Source organism: Sorex fumeus, unplaced genomic scaffold (assembly GCF_029834395.1).
Source record: "Sorex fumeus unplaced genomic scaffold, SorFum_2.1 ptg000036l, whole genome shotgun sequence".
NCBI classification, from domain to species: Eukaryota; Metazoa; Chordata; class Mammalia; order Eulipotyphla; family Soricidae; genus Sorex; species Sorex fumeus.
Window position 1 is genome coordinate 11217984 of NW_026606093.1, and position 24348 is coordinate 11242331.

Consider the following 24348-nt stretch of genomic DNA (forward strand, 5'->3'; position numbering starts at 1 on the left):
AAACTAAAGTTGATTCCATATAACTAAAATATAGGTAACCAGGTAACCGCCCCCCCCCCCCACACACACACACTGCTGTAGCCAAGACTGAGACAGAACGCTTGACACTATTCCATATGTGCACTGTCTGGGAAAGACAGTAGTAGTATTAGAATGTGAAGCATGTGATTTTTTCTTATTTTCTTTATTTACTTTCCATTCATTTTGACTCCAACCAACTATTTACAACTCTTAAAGAGGAAAAGAAACTCAAGCTACTCCAGAAAATGTCTTCATTATTACTGATGCAACACAGTTTACAATGGTGTCAATGATTATAATTTTGGCCAATAAAGTCATTATAATGGTACCACCACTACCATCATCACCACCAACATCACCACCAACAACAAAGGACCAATAACTTCCTACCAGGGTCCCTAGGTCATAGTCAGGCCCCATATCTCCCAAGCCATATCTTATGCTTGGGAAACTCATTTCTGATGTCAGAGTCCAAGGGTTTGTTTTCAGTGTATACTGTATGTCTCCTCGCTTTGTATCTTTATAATCCATATGCAAGTAAGATGATCAGCCATTAGTTCTCACTCTCATTTATCTTGTTAAACACAATGGCTCATTAGCTCCATCTAAGTTGGAGCAAACAACAAGATTTCATTTTTTCTTATAACTATGTGTATTTATATGTATTGCGTATATCTATCATAATTTCTATATCTAATCATGTATCCTTGGGAACTAGGGCTGTTTCTAGGTCTTTGCTATGATAAACATAATTGCAAAAATATACCTATGCATGTATATTTTATTTTTGTTTTTGTTTTGTTTTGGTATCAAACCTGACACTGTTCAAAGCTTACTCCTGGTTTTGTTCTCAATGATCAGTCCTAGAAGTGTTTGAGAAACTATGTGATGCCAGGAATTGAACTGGGGTCAGCCATATGTAAGACAAGCAACTTAACCCCCTGAACCCCATGTATATGTCCAAATTAATGTTTTTGTTTTCTCAAAATATATGCCAATGAGTAGAATCAGTTCTACTAACTGATAAGAATTGAAAAGGAAACTCTACTCATAATTTTTTTGAAAAGTTTCTATAGTATTTTCCATAGAGCCCGAATAAAATAATAATCCAAGTAGCAGTAAATGATGGTGCTTTTCTCAACACAATCCTGTTAGCACTGGTATGTTTCTAGACCATTTATTAAAACTCACTATGACTGATGCGAGAAGATATTTCATTGTTGTGTTAATTTGTCTTTCTCTGTTAATGAGATGATTAATATTTTTCACATATTTATTGGTCATCTGTATGTCTTCTTTAAAGAAGTTTCTGTTCAGTTTCTCTCCCATTTCTCTAAAGTTTTTTGTTGTCATTTTATTGAGGTTTGTGAATGCTTTACGAATTATGGCTACTACCTCTATGTCAGATAAGTAATGTGCAAATATTTTCTTCATTCACTATAAGTCTTTTGATTTTATGTGTTGTTTCTTTGGCAGTACAGAAATATTTTAGCTTAATGTAGACCAATTTGTTTAAATATGCTCAGGTTTTCATTGCAAATGTATTAAATCATAGAAGACACTGCCGAAGTCAGTTTTATAGAGAGTTCTGTTTCTGGTTTTTTTTTTTATTTACTTTGTGTATCTGAGTCTATTGTTGATGTTCTTTAATCTGTTTGAATTAATATTTGTGTATGGTGTGAAAAAAGGCCCAATCCTAGGCCAGTCAGCTAGTACAATGGGAGAGACAGTTAGGGTTCTAAACAAATCAAAATAAAACAAGCAGAACAATAACAAACAAAAGAGCTAATGTAAAAATGCTTTAGCTCGTCAGAGACACAGTTAGAAGATCTGAGCCCATGTGTAGAACACAACAGATTCATCACCCTACGGAGACCGCAAGCACCACCAGGAGTGATCCCCAAGTACTGATAGGGGAGGACCTCCTAAGTGCTACTGGGATGCACCCACTGAAAAATTTACTCAGAGAATGCTGACATACACTTTAAAAAGATGAAAAAAAATTCGGGGGGGGGACTGGAGTTATAGTACAGCCGGTAGGGCATTTGCCCTGCACCCGGCCAATCCGGGTTTGATTCCCAGCATCCCATATGGTTCCCCAAGCACTGCCAGGAGTAATTCCTGAGAGCAGAGCCAGGAGTAACCCCTGTGCATTACGACTGTGACCCAAAAAGCCAAAAAAAAAAAAAAAGAAAATTTTTGAATTACCATTTTCTCTTTATTTTGCAAAGTTTAATTTTATTAAAGCACTGTGAATTACAAAGTTGTTCACAGTTGAGCTTTTGACATCCGATGTTCCATCACCAAGCCCACCACCAGTGTCAATTTCCTTCCATCAGCATTCTCAGGTTCCCTCCCCTCCCCATAGTCCAGCCCCAGCCTGCCCTTATGACAGGCACCTTTCCAACTTGGTTTCTAGAGTTTGGGTCTCCCGATTCACTAACACTGACTCTGTGAATTGGATACTTAGCGCTATCATTCCTTAACACTACCTCTGTGTGTACCTCAGTGCCCTTGACCCCTGCCCCTGTTTCTTCTCATCTATCTCTTCTCCCCTTCCTCCATTTGTTTCCTTCTTTTCCCTATAGTCTGAGGCCAAGAGTTTAAAGGGAGCATCTAGACATCCTCTCTTTAAACCATTTTCAAAAAATATATAAATATGATTTTTAATAATCCAAGTTTTAATACTATGAAATAAATTTAAGATTTAGAATTTCAATTTTTAGTTTGCATTTATAAATGCCACTAAGAAACAAAACCTGTAGAAAGAAACATTGTATTTCTAATACGAAAAAGGATACCAGAAACAGAAAAAAAATTGATAATCCGGATTTCAGGCAATAAGTATTATAACCAAATGCAATATGTATTCTTGGACCAAGGAGAATGGGACACTATTTAAACAACTGGTGAAATGCAGATGATGCTAAAATTTGGATTGGTGATAGTGTATCAATGTTTATTTGTTTGGAAGCATGCACGGTGACTGTATGGAAGATTGTTTGTTTGTTTGTATTTTGAGAAACTATTCCGAATATTTAAAGATAATGGAGCATACCGTGAAAACAAGAGATGATGTTGATGCAGTGTATAAGCTAAAGATATTGCCGATAAGGAACAAATAAAGAGATGCTGGGAGTTCTTTATAATATTCTTATATTTTTTTCTGTACATTCAAAACAACTTGAACAATTTTTATTAAAAATAAAAACTGACATGAAAATTGTCAACATAGAATAATGAGAACATAATATGAATAAATATCAAAAATACACAATACAAATGCAAGACTCTTGCAAAAAATGGGAAGGGCAATTAAGAAACTACCTATCATCTTATTACAGATATATGAAACCTACCAACAATTTATTATTAGACATATGTAAAAAAATCCCCAAATGAATATTCAAGGAGGATAAATTTGAGAAATTATTATAAGTTCACAGAAGTAATATACAATAAATATTTTAAATATAATGCTTAATGCTTCAAATTACATAAAGCTTAAGTTATCTGCGATGACAACTTGTTTCCTTCAGTTCACAAAATACCTCAACATTTTTGTTCAGGTCACTTTGCTGGCTATATTAGATGCATTTAAACTAAAACATCCAGTGATTCATACATTCTGTGGTGCATTTACTATCCTCATCAGCAAGAAAAATATTGTTTACAACACCTATTCAATCAAAGGTCAAATAATTACAGGTTAAATAAAAAGGAAAGATGACTACACGTCAATATCTTTCAAAATGCTCAATGGATAAAATCACTAAAATGAGGCAAAATATGAATGCCATTTATTTATCTATTATGAACTATATCAGTACATAGTTATTTTTTTCTTTTTGGGTCACACCTGGCAATGCACAGGGGTTACTCCAGGCTTTGCACTCTAGAATTACTCCTGGTGGTGCTCAGGGGACCATATGGGATGCTGGGAATCGAACCCAGGTCAGCTGCGTGCAAAAGCAAACTCCCTATCCACTGTGCTATCGCTCCAGCCCCAGTACATAGTTATTAATCCTCTCCAAGATCAATGGAATTTAAGCTATTATAATAGCAAGGAAAGTAACATTTTTTAAAATCATGGAAATAAACATCCCTGTCAACAGGATACTAATATTTCTTACATGGATTTTTTTTAAAAAAACATACATGGAGGCTAGAGAGATAGTACAGCACATAAGACACTTGCTTAGCACAAAGTTTATCTGGGCTTGAACCCCTGCACCACTTACAGCCTCCCAAGCACCAGCAAGAGTGACCAGGAGGAAGCCGTGAGAAGCACTGGATGTGGCTCAAAAACAAGCAAACAAAAAAATTAGTTAAATAAAATCTACATATTTTAGCAACAAGTTAAAAATAAACTGTGTCCTAAAAATCCATGAAAAAGTGAGCATTGGAAATGAACTGGGACATCTCTGAGGAATCTCAATGGCTAGCCATCAGGAATATGAAAATGCTGCTCACAATCACTTATTATTAGGGAAATCCAAATCAAGATAAAATATGATACCACTTCACACCAGTGAGAATGATACATACCAAAAATAAATATTGGGAATAATTTGTGTTGTTGGGAGTGTGGAAAAAAGTGATTCTCGTCCACAACTGGTGGGAATATTGTCTGGTTCAACATTTATGGAAACCGTATGGAGATATCTCAATAAACCAAGAATTGAGCTGCCATGGAACTGCAGTATCACTTCTGGGTATCTACCCCAGGGCACAAAAACATTCATTCAAAAGGACATTTGCACACTATTATTCACTGTAGTAGCACTTAATACAACACTAAATATGGAACTAACCTAATTGTCCAACAAGAGATGTGTATCATGAAGATGTAGATATAAACACAATGGAATACTATGCAGTTGTAAGGTATGATGCAGTTCAGCAGTTCATGCATCATACAGATCAGATCATGCAACTTGTTGTAACATGGGTGGAACTTGAAAATGCTATGTTAGATAAAGTAAGCCAGAAGGAGGAAAAACAGGATGATCTCACATCTAGGTGGTGTACAGAATAACTGGACGGCTGAATGCAGTATTTTAAAGGAAATGCCTACATCATACTTGACCCCAGCATTGAGGGTGAAAGGCAGAGAAGAAAAGAAATTGAAATAGAAAGAGAAAACAGATGTGAAACAATGGGGAGGCAGGGTCAAGGGGATCGGAATAAATTGGGGGTGAAAATGTGTGGTATAGTTAAACATCCAAACCACAGAGTGACAACACTGAAAACAAAAGATTCTGACTTCAATAATCAAACTTAAAAATGCGCCTGTCAGGGGAAAGGGTGTTGCCCCAGTCGCCCTTTCCTCTCTGGAAAGAAAGATGGCAGCTGCACGGGAGCCTTGTGGACAGCAGGTATGAGCCAGGGGTGTGAGGGCGACTAAAACCTCATGGGAAGGGGGGCGTTTCGGTCCGCCCTTCACGCCCTACCGAGGCCACCAGTTGCCCCGCACTAGCGGCTCTCCAGCACGGCCACGACTCCAGAGCACAGAAACCAATTTCTTAACTATCTGACTTTCAGTAGAAATACTTCCAGAGTCAATAAGTAAAATAGCAGAAATCCAAAACCAACATTTAATTCTTGAACCCAGCTGTAGAAAGCAAATCACTTCACAATGCTTTCTCAGCATGTCTGATTTGGGGGGCGTAAATTCTAAATAATAGTGGTGAATCTTTTATTGAAACAATGAATCTAATCAAAGCAGATAGAATGTTAACTAGAATTCATCTGCCCCACAGGGACTGGGAGGGGTGGGGGGTGGGGTTTCATTGGGGTTCTTCATGGTAAAAAATAAGTATTGGTAAAGGGAAATGTGTTTGATATTTGCATGACTGAGACCTAAACCTGAAAGCTTTGTAACCTTTCCCACAGTGATTCAATAAATAAATAAATAAAATGCGCCTGTCAGTGTCACAGGCTTTTGGAGAAACGGAGGAAGAGAACCTAACAAGCCTGGAGGAGAAAAGATAACTTTGGAGTTGAGTTTGGTAATAGACATAGTATGCCTAAAACTCAATTAAGAATAACTTTTAAATAGTGGTGATTTAATAATATTTAAAAACATCTATTGGGTATAAATATGTATTGTAAACCAAAAAGTTCTTAAAAATGTCACTGTCACTGTCACTGTCCTCCAGTTGTTCATCAATTTGCTCGAGTAGGCCCAGTAACGTCTACATTTCTTTTGAGACTTGTTGTTACTGTGTTTGGCATATTGAATATATTGTGGGGAGCTTGCCAGGCTTTCCCGTGCAGGCTAGATACTCTTGGTAGCTTGCTGGGCTCCCCAAGAGGAGCTGAGGAATCGAACCCAGCTTGACTGGGCTGGCCGCACACAAGGCAAACACTCTACACTGTGAATGTAAAAGAAAAAAAATAACCATGTTCTACTTTTTGTTGCTCAATAATAAGCGACAGAAAGATCAGTCTAAATTTTTTAAATTAAATTTTCGAACATGAATTTTAGTGATTAATTAAAGGACTAAAAAACATTTGGGAAGTTTCATATTGACAACAAAAGACTAAACAGAGAACAGTTTTAATGTCACAGTCTTTTTTAAAGATCATTTGTAAAATTTATCTTGTAAAAGATCATTGAAAGGTCAGTATATATCAGTATATGGTAAATTAAGAAAAAAGATAATTAAATTAACTTTTGATAGCATCTTCAAATTTTTTAATTATATACTGAGTAGCATCCAAATAATCAAACTGTCTCTCAAAGACGAACTCATTTAAAAACTACATAATATATTACTATTAAAATGGGATCTATTTTTGTAATATAGTAAAAAAATCTTTTACAATTAGGAAATACAATATAAAACTAAAGAAGCCACCTGATAGAACAGACTACTCAGAATAACTTTAACAAAGTACATAATTTCCCTCTGTGGATATCATTATAACCAAGTCACTCCTTGGAAAAAAGGAGCATATATTGTTAAATTGATATAAAATTGATATAAAAATCAATTTAATATACATTAACCAAAGAATAAAATTCAATTCCAATGCAAATGGATGTTGATTTTCTTTCATAGAATTTGACAAATATTATAGATGGATTTTTGTTCATAATTTAATAGTTATTAAATATGTACCAAATAATGAAGTTCCAAACAGAAAAACATCCTGACCAGAAAAATAAAATTATCCGTTATTAAATAATAAGTTTTATGAAATTACAGAATGCACAGTACTGCAGCATTTCTATAGAAATAACTAAAAAAATCGATACAACAGAATACAAAGCTTAGAATCAGGGCTAATCACTAGTTAAAATCCTATATTATGTTTGTATTTGATATTAGATATTTGGAATTGTTACACTTGGTACATCTGAAATATCAAATTTATTAGAAAAAATAGATTGTTTGGTAAATGACACTGGAGCTATTGGCTTTACATGCTAAATATCATACTAGATAAGTACAGATCTAATTCAAGACATTGCTTTCTTATTCTGTAGGACAAAAAAGTCCTTGGAAAGAATCATTCACCGAATACAATGGGCAAAATTAATATAAAAATTTCATTGCAGATAGACAATTGTCCTTTTTTTCAGAGCCTCAAAAGATACATAACAAGCTAATAAACATTATTCGGTGTGTCTCTGTGTTCATTGCAGAGCAAAAGTGCGATAAAATAACATATCCTTCATTGGGAGTCCATTGATATAAACTCTTTGGGTTTTTTTGCTGTTTTAGGCCACGCCCTACTGTGCTCAGGGCTTACTCATGGCTTTCAGCTCAGTTACCATTACTGGCAGGTTCTACAGGGTCATAGGTGATGCAGGGGATTAAAACCAGGTTGGCCAAGTACCAGGCAATGCCTTACAGACTGTACTATTGGTTTGGTCTCTTTCCTCACCCTTCACCCCTGATTTAAACTCTTTTGAAAAATAAACTATGTGTTGAAGGTAGATAAAGGATCAAACATGTATCTGTGTTACAAACCACAAATCCCAAAAGTAGAGAGAGAGCAAGAAGGAAATTGTCTGCCATAAAGGCAGGGGTGGGGTGAGGTGAGGTGGCAGAAAGGATACTGGAGACATAGGGAACATTGGTGGTGGAAAATGTACACTGGTGGAGGGATGGGTGCTTGATTATTTTATGTAACTCAATCATTAAAGTTTTTTAACTGTATCCCATCGTAATTCAATTTAAAAAATTTAAACCTTATTGAGAAAGAAAAAGAACAGAAAAAAATATTCAGTATAAAATCAAGGACAGTTTTTTTCTTACTTTTAAAAAACTGTCTTAAATAATGCTAAGCTTTGTTTTATTTTGTAGCTTAAACTACTAATTTTTCATTCAGGGTACTTAAAATTGTATCTTTTCAGTAATTTCCCAATTGTCTTTCTTTTATTTTTTTTGAGTGGAGTGCAGAAGGAAAAATAATATTCTCCACTATGTCATTAATATACTCTTACCCTTTAAGTAAGGTAAAGGTAAAGGTAAAGGCCCTCCCGTTGATCGTCGATTTGCTCGAGCGGGCCCAGTAACGTCTCCATTGGAGACTTTGTTGTTACTGTGTCTGGCATATCGAATACTCTTGGTAGCTTGCCGGGCTCTCTTTAAGTATAAAGAATAATAATTTGATTACATATTAAGAAAATTTAGAACATGAAAGCTCACCAAACATCTTTAAAGTGAATAAAATTATAAGTAATATGGAGGTAATATATTTAGTAAATGAAACTCACTTAAAACTGTGTTGTCCTTCTGATGGTCATCTATTTGCTGGAGCGGGCACCAGTAACATCTCCATTGTGAGACTTGTTACTACTGTGTTTGGCATATGGAATACGCCACGGGAAGCTTGGCACATTCAAGGCTTTGCTGTGCAGGCGGGATACTCTCATTAGCTTGCCGGGTTCTCCGAGAGGGAAGGAGGAATTGAACTTGGGTTGGCCCCACACCCTACCTGCTGTACTATCGCTCCAGCCCACTTAATAACTAAATGGATCTATTTATTACATGTAATAATACATGTACATATAATAGACAAGAACATATGTAATAAATAACAAATGTAATAAATAAGAAAATAGTAATACATGCAAAAAATAAGAAAACAAAAAGTTACAGCATATTTAAATAAAGATATTTATATAAGAAGATAGATAGCTATATATAAAAGCAAAGTGCCTTTTTATACATTTACTCATTGGTACAAAAACAAATATAACAAAAGAGAAAGAGGTCCAGAATGATTCTAATGCAAATATTATAGTATTTATGATAAAGGGAGATATTTTAAAAGAGAAAAACATAAAAAACTAAATGAATGATGTCAGGATATCATTATTATATTATTCTTTGAAAAAAATATTAAAGCCACATCTATTACCAACATCTATTACTAACATGAATTCTATTCAGTTTCAGAATAAATGGAGGAGGAACAAGTAAGCTACCAGGAAGTAAAAAGGGAACATATGTGGACGGTGTCCAGTACATGGGTGGTGCTAAAGGAAGTAAGAGTATGCATCAAAACCCTTACTTTCAGTGAACAAATAACAGGATCATGGGTGGAAGGAAAGGAACATCAGACCCAATGGACATAGAGATGAGAAACGGGGAAGGTCCTGGGCACCTAGGTGACAGGGGCAGGTGATAACTTTGAACAGTAATACTGAAAACAAGCACAGTCCATCTTACAGCACACAGCAACAAAGAAGAAAACCAGCTGGAGGGCCCCACAGCTCCCGGAGAATGCTCCAGACCCCAAACAGAGACAATATCACCAGGAGGTCCCAGATGGGGTAGGTGCTGCTGTCCTGCCTTCTCCAGATGGAACCCCGGTGGCCATGAGCTTCTACAAGCATAGCTCTGGCATGCAGGTACCAGGACATTTTTTCCAAACCACGCGGCCGCATAAGTGGCCGTGTGACATTTCTTTATATGCAAAGTGATCAATGGAAAGTAAATCATCCAACATTTCTTCCTGAAAATCAGGCTGAACTCTTCTGCAAACCACAACACCCAAAAGGAGAGAGAGAACAAAGGGGAATGCCCTGTCACAGAGGCAGGTGGGAGGGGGACGATGGGGGGTGGGAGGGATACTGGGATCCGTGGTGGTGGGAAATGGGCACTGGTGGAGGGATGGGTATTTGATGATTGTATAATTGAAACCCAAGTACAAAATTTGTAAGTCTACAACTGTACCTCATGGTGTCTCACTAATAAAAATTTAAAAAATAAAAAAATTAAAAAATAAATAAAAACAAACACAGTATTGTGACCCTACCACCAAAATTTTTTTATCTTGAACTTCTCAGTGAAAGTAGAATATCTGACTTTCAAAGCATCATTTATAGGGGGAAATAAACAGTCCAATGCAATTGCCTAAACCAAACACGTCACATAAAATAATAATTATAATAAATTTGATGGCTGCAGATGTGGCTCTGTGCTAGAGAAACTTCCCTTTTACATGAGAAGCCCTGAATTTGTTCCAACAAGTTCCTCCAAAAATGTGGTAAGCAACTCCTGAGCACTGTACTAGAAAAAACCCTGAAGTACAGTCAGGCGCAAAGGAAAACATATTTTCAAATACATAAAATGGAGCTGGAGTGATAGCACAGAGGGTAGGGTGTTTGCATTGCACACAACAGACCCAGGTTAGATTCCCAGCATCCCATAGGGTCCCCTGAGCACCGCCAGGAGAAATTCCTGAGTGCAGAGCAAAGAGTAACCCCTGTGCATCACCAGGTGTGACCCAAAATGAAAAAAATAAATTATAAAAAAATTAATTAACTCAGGAGTAAAAAGAAATGGTAATTGTTAGCACTGTCCTGTAGCACTGTCCTCCCATTGTTCATCAAGTTGCTCGAGGGGCACCAGTAACGTCTCCATTGTGAGACTTGTTGTTACTGTTTCTGACATATCAAATATGCCACGGGAAGCTTGCCAGGCTCTGTCATGCGGGCAGAATACTCTCAGTAACTTGCTGGGCTCTCTGAGAGGGTTGGAGGAGTTCAGGCCGGGTCGGGCACGTACAAGGCGAACACCCTATCCGCTGTGCTATTGCTCCAGCCTGGTAATTGATAATTTCGTATTTTTTTAAAAAGAAAAGAATTCTGATATAATGATTAAAAATATTATTCACTTATATGAAACTTTCTGTATAAGACAAAAAATTATACAAATACCTTATCATTTGTTGATAATCTTGTCAGGGCTAAAAGGAATCAAGAAAAAATAATCTCCCTTAATGTATAAATATGTCAACATATCGAAGCTGTTAAAAGGAGAAATAAAATAAAGCCACGAGTTCCTATCAAAGAAAAAAACTTAAAATAATATTTAAAAAATTTTTCAACTAAAGAAACCCTTGTTACACAAAAATTTGTCATTTTCTTAATGCCAGAAGAAGAAAACATAGCAAACTGATCACTAGTAGTTCCATGGGCCAATTATTTTTAATGAACAATTAACCTCTATTATCACACGAAAGGAAATGACATTGCAACACAGAAATAGGAAGCATGAAAATATTCCATCAGGAATTCCGGTTCAGTTTCCTAAACCACAGAAGGCAGGATCCGTCACAATCACTGCCTACAATGCTATTCTGTCACCTGGAGCAATGATGGATCTAAGGAAGCTGTAAAGTGGCTATAGTAAAAGGGTCTTTACAGCACAGTCAGGTATAAATATCTAGGTGCCTGGTAATTGTAAATGAACAAAACAGAAAGTAATCCTAGAAATAAGTCCCCTCATCTCCCTCCAGGTCCTCTGTCTCTCTTTCTAGGGAAGTAAATAAGCAAAATGTGTGATGGAAGTGTGAGTTTGTTAGCCTATGCTTATATATATGCATGATATATATATATGTATATATATATATATATTGCATAAAATGAGGCTCCCGGACCACGAGGCCATGACACATAAGATACTTCCTATCCATTTTCCATAATTGCCACACAATATTTGATGGGGTTCAGACAGTAGGCAACATAACATAGAGAGAAATATATCTATCTCTCTATCTATCTATCTATCTACATATATATACAAATATATATATATATGTGTGTATATATATATATATATATATATATATACACACACACATATGCCTCTCAGAGAGCCCAGCAAGCTACCAAGGGTATCCTGCCTGCACAGGCAGAGCCTGGCAAGCTCCCTGTGGCGTATTCGATATGCCAAAAACAGTAACAAGTCAAATGCCAAAACCAGTAACGATAACAGGTCTCATTCCCCTGACCCTGAAAGAGCCTCCAATCACTGGAAGAGACGAGTAAGGAGAGGCTGCTAAAATCTCAGGGCTGGGAGGAATAGAGACATTACTGGTGCCCATTCAAGTAAATCTATGAACAATGGGATGACAGTGATACAGTGATGTGTGTGTGTGTGTGTATGTGTGTGTGTGATGTATTCGATATGCCAAACACAATAACAACAAATTTCACAATGGAGACATTACTGGGCCTGCTCAAGCAAATCGATGAACAATGGGAATACAGTGACAGGGACATATAAGAAGTGTGAGAAATCCACTTGTTTATTGAATCCTAACCAAAATTCAGTTTCATTGATGAATAACTCACCATGTTTGGTCTAAATTGATTTATGTATACTTAACCTCGTTAGAATATTGCAGCTTTACTAAAAATAAGGGAGGCATTAAAGTACACATTAAATCTGTCATTTTGTAGTACAAAAATAATGATGCAGTAACACACATTAGGGGAATAAAATAAAAGCAATTTCCTAATTATGTAGAACTTGGGGCTTAAATTTATAAATCTTATTATATGTAACTCCTGTATTATATGTAACATTATTGTACAACCAAAAATTGGTGTTCTAATTGCCATGATAGTTCATTTGACCCATAATAAGCAGTCATATCTTAGTTTAAAAACACTAGGCCAAGCAAATATTTCCAGAAAGTTTCATTTATAATTACCAATCTCAAAGAAAGAGAAGTGGCTTACTCTATGACAGCACTAACAATAAAAGGATAAACTTCATAAGCCTCAAGCATTAATACATTGTATTCACATAGGTAATATAACAAAGTCTAAGATAATTTTATATTTTTCAAAAAGTGGTTTCTACAATTTTATTTTTTTAATAATGTAGGAGTACTGCTATTTCTTGAGCCACGGACTAAGCTGATTGAATTGGGGATTAACTCCACATTATTTTTTTTAAAATTGTATCACTGTGAGATAGAGTTACAGAACTTTTTTTGGCAATTCAGCTGTACAATGATGAAAACCCATCCCTCCACCAGTGCACATTTTCCACCACCCACATCCCAGTCCTCACCCTGGTAGACAGTTTCCCCAATACTCTGTCCTAATTTGGGACATTGTGTTTTGCTTGAAATTTCCCACCACCATTCAAGCCTACCTGCCAGGAGCAAACGCTAGATAATTTATTTTCCATTGCTCATTTTGAATATCGTGAGAGCTCACACGGCCATGATTATAAATGTAAATTTCTAGATTGTAAATGGTTGGGTTCCAGAGACATCTCTGTGTGGCACTAATCCATTTGGGGATTCAACTGGGAGTTTCTGGGTCAGGGCTGTTGGTGCGCTAAGATGGTTCCCAGAGGCAAACTGTGGGCTGATGGCCAGTCTGCTGGGTGGGCAGGGACCCAGGGAGGGATAGCCCAGGTCCTCTGCCACCATGCAGCCTGGAGATTTAGTCCTGGAACCCGCATACCTGGGCCTTGCTTGTGGAAGCTCTTGGTCAACAGAATTCCCTCTGGAGTAGACAGGGAGATTGTACCTGCTCCATCTGTAGTGCCTCTGTGAAATTGGCTCAGTATGGGACCCAGAGAGAGATATCCAGCACTGTAGTGTCTTCCAGGACTCGCTGCTATGTCTCTGGGTCAGGGTTGTTAGTGCACGAAGATCCACATTACAAAATTTTCAGCAGATTATATCTTGGTGACATCCATCCTGAGACAGTGGAGTCAGCCTGGGGGTGCAGTGGCAATTTTGGATTTTGGAAGCAAGTGGCTTCCAGGGACTCTGCTTGGGCAGGCACAGGCCAACCCGCCCCCCCTCCCCCTCAATTTACTCCAATCTAGTCAGCCATGCACGTGTCCAAACTTTTCTGCGGCATTTGATCTCTTGGGATTTATTTAGGGGTCTCTGAAGCAAGGCTGGCAGTAGAGCTTACATAGTGGCTCTGTGTTAGTTTTTGGGGGTTACTGCCAGTGCTTCCATGTGTAATGGGAATTGGGGGGAAATAGCCCACCCCAACTCTGTGAAGGCCTGGAGATTTCAGTCACAAAACCCGTATAACATAATTTTCAGCAGATTATATCTTGGTGAGGTCTGTCCTGACACAGTGGAGTCAGGCCGGGGATATGGCAGTGACTTTGGATTGTGGAAGTAAGTGGCTGCTGGGGGCTCTGCTCGGGTGGGCAGAGGCCAACCTGCCCCCTACAATTTACCCCAGTCTGTACAGCCATGTATGGGTCTGAGATTAACTGTGGCTTTTTGATCTCTTTCGAGATTTATCTATAGATCTCTGAAATAAGGTCAATAAATGAGCTTGTGTAGCTCAGCCAGAAGTGGTTTGTGGGTGTGGCTCCCACATACCTAACCTTTGGGCATTTAATTTCTTGGTAAACTTGGTCCCAAGTGGTTGGGGTTTAGCCAAAGGCACAGCGGCAATTGTGGGGTATCAGGAAGCCTTAAGGCACCATCAGGCTTCTAATGCACTTGCCCCGCAGGTACAGGTTGACCTGCTGTCAGCACTATACCCCTGATATCTAAAATTTTCAAGTATGCTAATCACAAAGCATTAAAATACCATCGTGGAATGAAGCAATAGTGCAATGGGTAGGGCATTTGCCTTGCACAAGGCCGACTCAGGTTCAATCCCTGGCACCCCATATGGTCTCCCTAGCACCGCCAGGAGTAATTCCTGAGTGCAGAGTCAGGAGTAACATCTTAGCATTTCTGAAGGTGATCCAAAGAGCAAAAAAGAAAGAAAAAAGAAAACTTAAAAAAAATCATCATAGAATGATAGGATAATAGAAGAATTCTTGTTAATAACCTCATGAGAACCAATTTATATATTTGAAATCAAAGTCTAGCCTTATATAATACTCCTTTGTTTAAACAAAGCAGCACATTAGGTAACTCTACTAAGTCTATACAAAGTATTAGCAAAAAGATTTTATTTATCCTGAATAAAGTGCAGTTTTGTAAAATTTTTTTTCTCATTCATTTTTACTTTATACGGTTGTTCTTCACTGAACCCTTACTATTTTCACACTTCTATAATTCCTATAAAAATAACTGAACTAACATATTAAATTTTCTCTATTCTGTATATTTCCCTTTTAAACACAGTTGCCGGAAAGCTAATGACAGTCCTCCTTTGATGTGTCTAAAAATCTTCATTCTTTCAGATACACAATACCACATTTACTGTCTATATTGTATAATGCGGTTAACTAACATTTACAGAAAACGGTTGAATGGCCTACAGTCATTCTGTATTGTGCTCTTATGACTTTTATAGTGTCATTTTTTCTCCATAATTTACTGAAGAACATTGCTTGATACCAGTGTCTCAGGCAGGAAGACTGAGACTTTGTTCACCTCACACCAGGACATGCTGATGAATGCCCAGGGACCTTAGTGTCAGCCTCTTTGAAGCTATAGTTTAGTGTCAAAGTTTGAGTTCAGCCCTCGTCCCCTCTGCAATAATGTGATGGCTGCCTTCCCCAATTTTATTTTGCTCATAGTTCACTTCAGAACCCCAGAAGCCAGAGTATATTCATTAGTCTCACATGTCCAAGTCAACAAAGTTGTGTGATTAGGCTTTCAGCTTTAACACAGTGACTAATCTGTTGTTCTATAACTCATCTCGGGTGTCATTATTTTCCAGGAACTTGATTTCGAGCTTGTTTAAGTCCTGGCTGCCAGTTAGTGATATCCTGACACTAGAGCCGATGATGTTTCATGATAGATTAGCACTCTGCCTCAATATAGCAATTAGAACATTCTCCAGATCCTTTGTCCCAGCCTAATAAAACTTGGTGATGCCATTTATGATAACTGATACACACATGATGATCTTTCACGTATTTCTAAATAAACATTCTCCAAATATTGGTTTAGCATCATCTAACTAAATAAATCTTCATGATATCACTGAAGACGAAGTGGAGTTTGTGTTTTTCAACCATACTCCTTGAGAACAACAAAAAAAAACTTAAAATTCAATCTAAATGGTATTTGATTATTTAAAAAGTTTTACAAGATTTCATCTGGAAAAAAATTAGAAAGCTTGGTACCAGAGCTAGGGCATTTGCCTTGCACAAAGCTGACATGAGTTTGATTCCCCAGTACCCCATCGGGTCCCCCAAGTCCACCAGGAATAATCTCTGAGCAAATTCAGGAGTAAATCCTGAGCACAGGTAGGTGTGATGCAAAAACGAAACAAAACAAAAACAGAATACTTTGGTGACTATCTCTTGAAGTCATGACTACAGACCTACAGATAGATATATTCATGACTGTTTGACAATTGGCTCTCAGCTCCCTAGAGAAATAATTTTTAAAAAACTGGTAAGGTAAAGGTAAAGGTAAAGGTAAATGTAAAGGCCCTCCCGTTGATCGTCGATTGCTCGAGCAGGCCCAGTAACGTCTCCATTGGAGACTTTGTTGTTACTGTGTTTGGCATATCGAATACTCTCGGTAGCTTGCCAGGCTCTCCGAGAGGGGCGGAGGAATCGAACTTGGGTCGGCCATGTTGGCCACTTGTAAGGCGAACGCCCTACCCGCTGTGCTATCGCTCCAGCCGCTACACAAAAAACTGGTGTACTTATATATTTCTATAGAAAAGATAGAAATATATTATATATAATATATAAAAATATATATTTTCTATAGAAGAAAATATATCTGAGTCACTAAAATATTTGCAATAATAATACCAAATTTTTTCTGCCATAAAGTAGTTATTAATTTGCAAACACACTGTGACCTACTTAAAGTTACCACAGTTGCTGTGAATTAGTGGGATCACAACATTCCAAGTTTTGTAATCTAGTATGTGACCAGTAGCATAGCTATCAAACAATTGGACTGTATTTTCTTCTTCATACTTTGCTAATGTCTTTAATTTTAATAGTGGTTACCCCAAGGATAGGAATAAAGCAGCCAGCAACACTCAAGGAGGTAATTGTTCTAATCCAGCTTCGTCTTTTAAATTTTGAATCACAGGTTTTATTAATTTTTCAAGTATTTAAATGATCAAAAACATTTACTGCATTTTTTACAAAAAGTAGTGATATTTCCATGTATTTTATACAATTAATACATATGTATACATGTAAAATATTTAAAGAACAATACATGTGTTATGTGTTAAAACACCAAAATGAGTGGCAAAGAAAAAAGGTACATTGTTGAAAATAAAACCATGGGTAGGATAATGAAGAAAGATATTAATCAAAAGGCAATGAAATTTATATACTGGAAAGGTCAGAAAGTGTTTCATGGAGATGCCAGCAGAGATCTGAAGTACGTGAAGGGTTTTGAACAAGCAGAGAGAGGAAGTGGATGACTCACAGATAAACAGACCAGCAACTGTGCCTAACACGTTTATGCTCCCATTGAATAATATCACTTAATTCTAGCTCTGCCAGTGCCAATCTGATTTCCCTAGTCTCTATTTCTTACTGCCTTCTTTCGATTTAACTCGGCTGCCGAGAAGGAGGCATGGCCGTCAGGTGCTCACTGTAATCAGACCAAGCAGAGGTAAGAATGAAGTCAAGGACTGTTACATGATGTGGAAAGCTTGGTACCAGAGGGCAGGTACAGCAGGTACAGCCATCTCACGTCATCTCTGCTAACAATATAAATGCTTAATATTTATCTATACCAATAATTTGTTGTCAAAGTCAGCATCTAAATTTACAGAAATAAACCAGGTACTGGGAGCATTCTACCTAGCAAGTAAGAAAATGTGCTCCTGTAATGCACCACTCATCCCATTTACCACCCGAGATAAGGATAAAACGCTACACGAAAGTTCCTCTGTGAATCAGAAAGGGCTTATGGAAAGCTTGGACCTGCAAAAATCACCGCCAGTCAAAGGATGACAGGTCAATATTCATACTGATAGGCATTCTTTAGTATTTAATTGGTTATTCTCCATCCTGTAGGACACATAAATTCATTCATTTGTCAATAGTGTATACCTTAAATTAGACTGGCCAAAACTGGACACTGCTTTTGACACTGGGGATTTTTTAAGTGACAAATACGAAATTGATTACCCTGATTTCTGTCTAGAGATGAAATACTCTTCAGTAATTTAAAAATCTAGATTTCAGATAAGTGTCAATTAGCATGCAAAATTCTCAAAATATTTTGCCAAATCTTAAAAACATAATATGTTCTATAATTCAATATTTTAAATAGTATGTATATGTGCCTTAAGGAGATATTTGTATTTTTTTTTAATTTGGTTCTTTAGTTTGCTGGTCATACATGACATATTTAGGGTTTACTTCTGGACCTGTGCTCAAAGATCACTCCTGGTGGGGTGTGGAGGGCAATATGTGGATTGTACCCGGTTAACTGCATGCAAGGCAATCTTCTGCTGTATTGCTCCAGCCCTTATGTACACATTTATAACTGAAAATAATAGTAGAACCTATCAGGGAGAGATTACAGATGATTTAGACTCCTTCTTTGTGATTTTCCTTATTTTCAAATGCACTGTAAAACGTTATGTGCAATATTTCAAATGTGTAGTAAAACTAAAATTCTACATACATTGCTTAAAATCTGCCCATCAATATTTGAGAGCAAAATGTACTAACTCCTGAGAAAAAGCTAGTCTCTGTTCTCTGCCTCTGTCCATCATGCACAAGCAGAGGTGGGTACTGTTTGCTCAGACATGGCCTTGTTGGCTTCACTTTTTAAATATTAAAATGTACAAATTTCCTCCACCAACTCAATTGGCATTAAGGTTCAACAGTTAATGCTCACAAATCAATAAGGGGTAATGCAATTTAGGTGTTTATTAGAGAAGTATAACTTGAATTCAATATTATTCTCAAGAGGTATCCTACAAAAAAGCAATTTACATAGAATATTGTCAGACATAACCTTTTATCAAGATTTTACCGAGGGTGTAAGACTGGTATTTTTAGCAGGAAAGCCTGGCTGTACAGAACTGACTCAGTGCTTCAGGGTCACTCCTCAAGGTGCTGAGGGGACCACATGGAGCTGGGTATCAAGCCCAGCCTTCTGCAGGCAAAGCATCACTCCAGCCCACTGAGCATCATTCCAACCCAGACTCTACTCCTTTGATCTCCTCTCTGAGGAAGCATGGAACTCCATAAACCATGTGAAGACCATGCAAGAGCCAGATCATGTGTCATGCACACTACCAGGGACTCAAAGTAATAGATCCACAAATACTTTCACACCTAGATGCGGACTAATGGCATCACTATAGATTTCCCTTTTCCAAAGTGCACTGATGCATGACAACACCAGTTGACTGAAGGCCTTTGAATGCTTTCCTCTAAAGACACACACTACATTTGACATAAAATGACATATGTCTCTGGTCACGGTCCAGAAATAATTTCATTCACTTAATCATTAAACTGGGTTTCTATTTTTTCTTTGAGTTTATTTGCATATCTCATTTCATTTTATTTTTATCTTGTTCTGTAGAGGTCTTATATAAGCCACCTTATTTTTTTGGTTAAAAAAAAGAGCAGAGAATAATAAATTTTGGGAAATAATAAAATGAACAAGGATGAGTAAGGATAAGACTAAAAGAAAAAAGCTAAAATCAGGAAGATTTAAAAGGGAAATTAGCAATATAAAATTATATATTTTATACAATTACAAAATACCTTTCTGCATGAAAGGAGGTCAAGAGATAATAAAGCTATAAAATACCATATTTAAGACTAAGAAGTGGGCTAGGATACCAACTCTGTCACTACCAAGTTTAGTGATGCTATAAAAAGATGTATGGGTAACAATCTCTCACAGACAATTAAGGACAACCTAGCAAGATGTCAGCAGGCTGGTTCTATAACCTACCAGTAGCCATGTTAAAATCCTACTCCTAATTATTCTTATGACAACTTCAACAACTTTGTGTGTTCAAGGACTGTCTTACTTATCTGCAAAAATGGAAAGAAAATATTGACTACTCATTATCATGTAACTTTTGTGGAATTATTCCTCTGGTATTCCTAAGCACTTTATATAAAATTACAGGACACTGATGATCAAAAAAATTTTAATATGTATAAGGTCACACTGTAAAGGCAGAGTATGGAATGAAAAACGCATTCCATATTTCCATTCATAAGCCCCATCAAATGCTAGTGATATAAACACAGCCAGCAAGTGGAAAGCCTTAAAAATGCTACTAGGAAAACAAGTAACTTACAAATGTAAATGAAAGTTTTTATGTCATGAAAAGATATATAAACATGGCATTTTTATATGTGTCATCAAACTTCTAGATAGTACCAAAAATAGGTGAAATAAGGCACAAAATAAATATGAAGTTAAAAATTATAGCCATAAATAAGATAGTTTTTTTTCTTTTTGGGGTCACACCTGGCAATGCACAGGGGTTACTCCTGGCTCTTCACTCAGAAATTAGTTTAACAGAAGATTCTTTCATAAATATATTCAGCATGGTATTGTTTATTAAAGTTTAAAAAAGGAGCATAGTTAATTATTCTAAGGGGACTGCCAAACAAAATATATAATAAGCTACACAGAGAGACAAATAAGCTGGATTAAAATGAAAGAGTCCCTCCCCTTATGATCAGGCACAAGACAAGATTGCTCACTCAGACCATTTCTATTCAACATAGTATTGGAAGTACTTGCCAGAGCAATTAGGCAAGAAAAGGATATCGAGGGTATCCAGATAAGAAAAGGAAGAAGGAAAACTTTCATTACTTGCAGATTATGATACTAAATTTAGAAAACTCTAAAGACTCTTCATAAAAGCTCATAAAAAAACAATAGGCTTGTACCTCAAAGAGGCAGGCTACAAAAAAGAACATGCAAAAGTCCGTTTCTTTTCCTATAAGCAAAGGATAAAATAGAAGAGAGAGAGATTAAAAATCAATCTCATTCAAGACCGTGCCTCAGAAAATCAAGTACCTTGGAATCAGCTCAATTTAAGAGGTAAAATATCTATCCAAAAGAAAAATACCCAACTACAAATCCATACTTCAAAGAAATTAAAGCCACAGGTAAAGGTAAACACATCTCTTGGTCATGGATTAGGAGGATTACTATTACCAAAATGGCAATACTCAACAAACATTATATATACTCAACATAGTCCCTATAAGGATACCAAGACCCTTTTAAAGATATGGATAAAACACTTCTGAAATTTCTATAGAGCAATAAATCCACTTGAATAACTAAAGCAATCCTTAGGGGGGAACGATGAGAGGCATTGCTTTCTCCCCCAACTTCAAACTTCAATAAGCATGACTTGTATGAACTTCTTTATTTATTTATACTTGCAATTTTTCTATATTTTTACAATAAAATATATTACCATTAGAAATTTGAAAATATATCATTAAAACAATTATATAACCCTGAAAGAGACCACCCGACAACTGGTAATCCTTCATTGGATTCTTCATCAAGAATACCTGACAAAGTTCAGGTACTTCAATAGTTCAAATCTATTATGTTTTAGTGCTTACAAAAATTCTTCAAGTTATTTCAATAATTATTATAAAAGAGAATACTGATTGAAAGAAATTCATGTTGGTTAAACATTGTAGAGTTAGTATATTCAACTCTGGGAAACAACAAAAATACGGACCGAGGGAAGCAGAACTGAGGGCAGATCTAGTAAAGTGCTGCCAATCAAATCTCAAGAAAAGCTGATGAAATACACAGTTTTGAAAGTCCACAATGTGTAAAAAGGTTAATACAGGAAGCTGCAGAGCCATCGTAGATATTAGGAATTTGCAGTCTGGAAGAAGTCTGGACAAGTTCACGTTCCTACAAATAGGATGGGGTTGGCACTGGGGGTAAATGGGAGCTTCAAAGCAAAACAACTGAGTGCTTAGGATGGGAGAGACAGTACAGGGCCTAGTGCTCACCTTGTATCTGGCTGGTCCCAAAATTTAGTCTCCAAAATTTAAGTTGGAATTTTCTTAGCAAGAAGAAATAAATGATGATAAATAGAAAAATTCTGTAAAGGAACAATTTTCCTTAATTATATGCAGATTCTGGTGCCAAAACAAAAAACAAAAACAGCCTGATGATAAAGTCTTCCCTTGGATTCACCAAGGGGGAAGCCTGGTAAATCCTTGAGATAAAAACTGGTCTTCCTAAAATGAACCTAAGCAAATTAGCAAGAGAGTGTTAAGATGGCACCTCCTCTCCAGATCTGGGAGAAAAGAAACCCAAGTGAGTGCCTTAGAAGTTATGCCAGGGGGCTGGAACGATAGCTCAGCAGGTAGGGTGTTTGCCTTGTACACGGCCCACCCGGGTTCGATTCCCAGCAACCCATATGGTTCCCCGAGCACCGCCAGAAGTAATTCCTTAGAGCAGAGCCAGGAATAAGCCCTGAGCATAGATGGGTGTGACCCAAAAAGCAAATAAATAAATAAATAGTTTTAAATAAAGAAGTTATGCCAATCGTTAGAGCTAGAGATGGGATAAAAGAAGGCCTGGAAGAGCTGGGAGTAAAGCAGATAGAGTGTGATTAAGAAACCTTGATCTCTATGTCCACTGGCCATATTTTGCTCACTACACACATATGCTTATGCCCTCCTTTAGTATGAGAAAAGAATTTGCAAAGTCTTGGGTTGCATTACCTCACTAAGCAACCTCTGCCATCATCTTAACAGATCAGTTAAACTGCTACATATATAAATAAATTTACATACATAAAACAATCATATATCTAAATATGCATGCTATATATATCTTATATATACTTATTATATATATGATTGTGATACTTATATATAATATAAAACAGTTCTATACGTATACAAAATTTTTCACAACAACGTATGAAGTAGATGTTATCTTCCTGGTTTTAAAAATAAGGAAACTGAGGCACACAGATATAATGTGACTTGCTCAAGGTTCACATATAACAAGTAGTGAAGAAAGTGATAAAAAAATTAACATGAGGGAAGTTTCACATATTATTCTTTTATTTGTTTAATTTTTTTTTTTTTTTTGCTTTTTGGGTCACACCCGGCGATGCACAGGAGTTATTCCTGGCTCATGCACTCAGAATTACTCCTGGCGGTGCTCAGGTGACCAAATGGGATGCTGGGAATTGAACCCGGGTCGGCTGCATGCAAGGCAAACACCCCACCCGCTGTGCTATCACTCCAGCCCCATATTATTCTTTTATAAAGAAATCACTTTTAAGCTGTTTGGTATAACTTAGTAGCGATTTATATAAATTCCAAGTGTCATGAGTAAATTTCTTTCCCTCCCTCCTTCTCCCAGTACTCCCACCAGTTCTCCTAATCACACAGGAGAAGCTGGGAGATACTAGATTACTAGATAGTATTTAGACTTAACACACATCACAGAATACAGCTGTAACTGCTGCAATCCAAGCAGTATGCTGAAAACAGAAACTGTCAATGGTTAAAATTACAGCTATTAACACTAAAACCAAGCACTTTCTTTTTTTTTTTTTAATTAGTGAAACACTGTGAGGTACAGTTGCAGGCTTATAAACTTTCGTGCTTGCGTTTCAGTCATACAATGATCGAGTACCCATCCTTCCACTAGTGCCCATTTCCCATCACCAATGGTCCCAGCATCCCTCCCACCACCCCCACCCCATCCCCTCCACCCTATCCCGCCTCTGTGGCAGGGCATTCCCTTTGACTCTCTCTCTTTTTGAAGGGGAGGTGTTGTAGTTTGGTTTGCAATAGAGGTATTGAGTGGCCATCATGTTTGGTCTATAGTCTACATTCAGCCCGCATCTCCCAACCCAAGCGGGTCCTCCTAGCCCCCTGTACTTGGTGGCCCCTTCTCCATCTGAGCTGAATTTTTCCCCAGCATGTGAGGCCTACTTCTAAGCTGTGGACTGATTCTTCTGGTACTCATCTCTACTATTCTTGGGTGTGAGTCTCCCATTCTGTAACTTTATATTCCATAAATGAGTACAATCTTTCTATGTCTGTCCCTCTCTTTCTGACGTATTTCACTTAACATGATACACTCCATCTTGATCCACCTGTATGAAAATTTCATGACTTCATCTTTCCTAACAGCTTCATAGTATTACAT

General features: G+C 37.1%; 1 protein-coding gene across 1 annotated transcript in view; it reads right to left on the bottom strand.

The window, feature by feature from the left end:
• NELL2 (neural EGFL like 2) overlaps positions 1–24348 on the bottom strand; it is a 457184-nt gene that overhangs the window by 374322 nt on the left and 58514 nt on the right. The window lies entirely within an intron of this gene.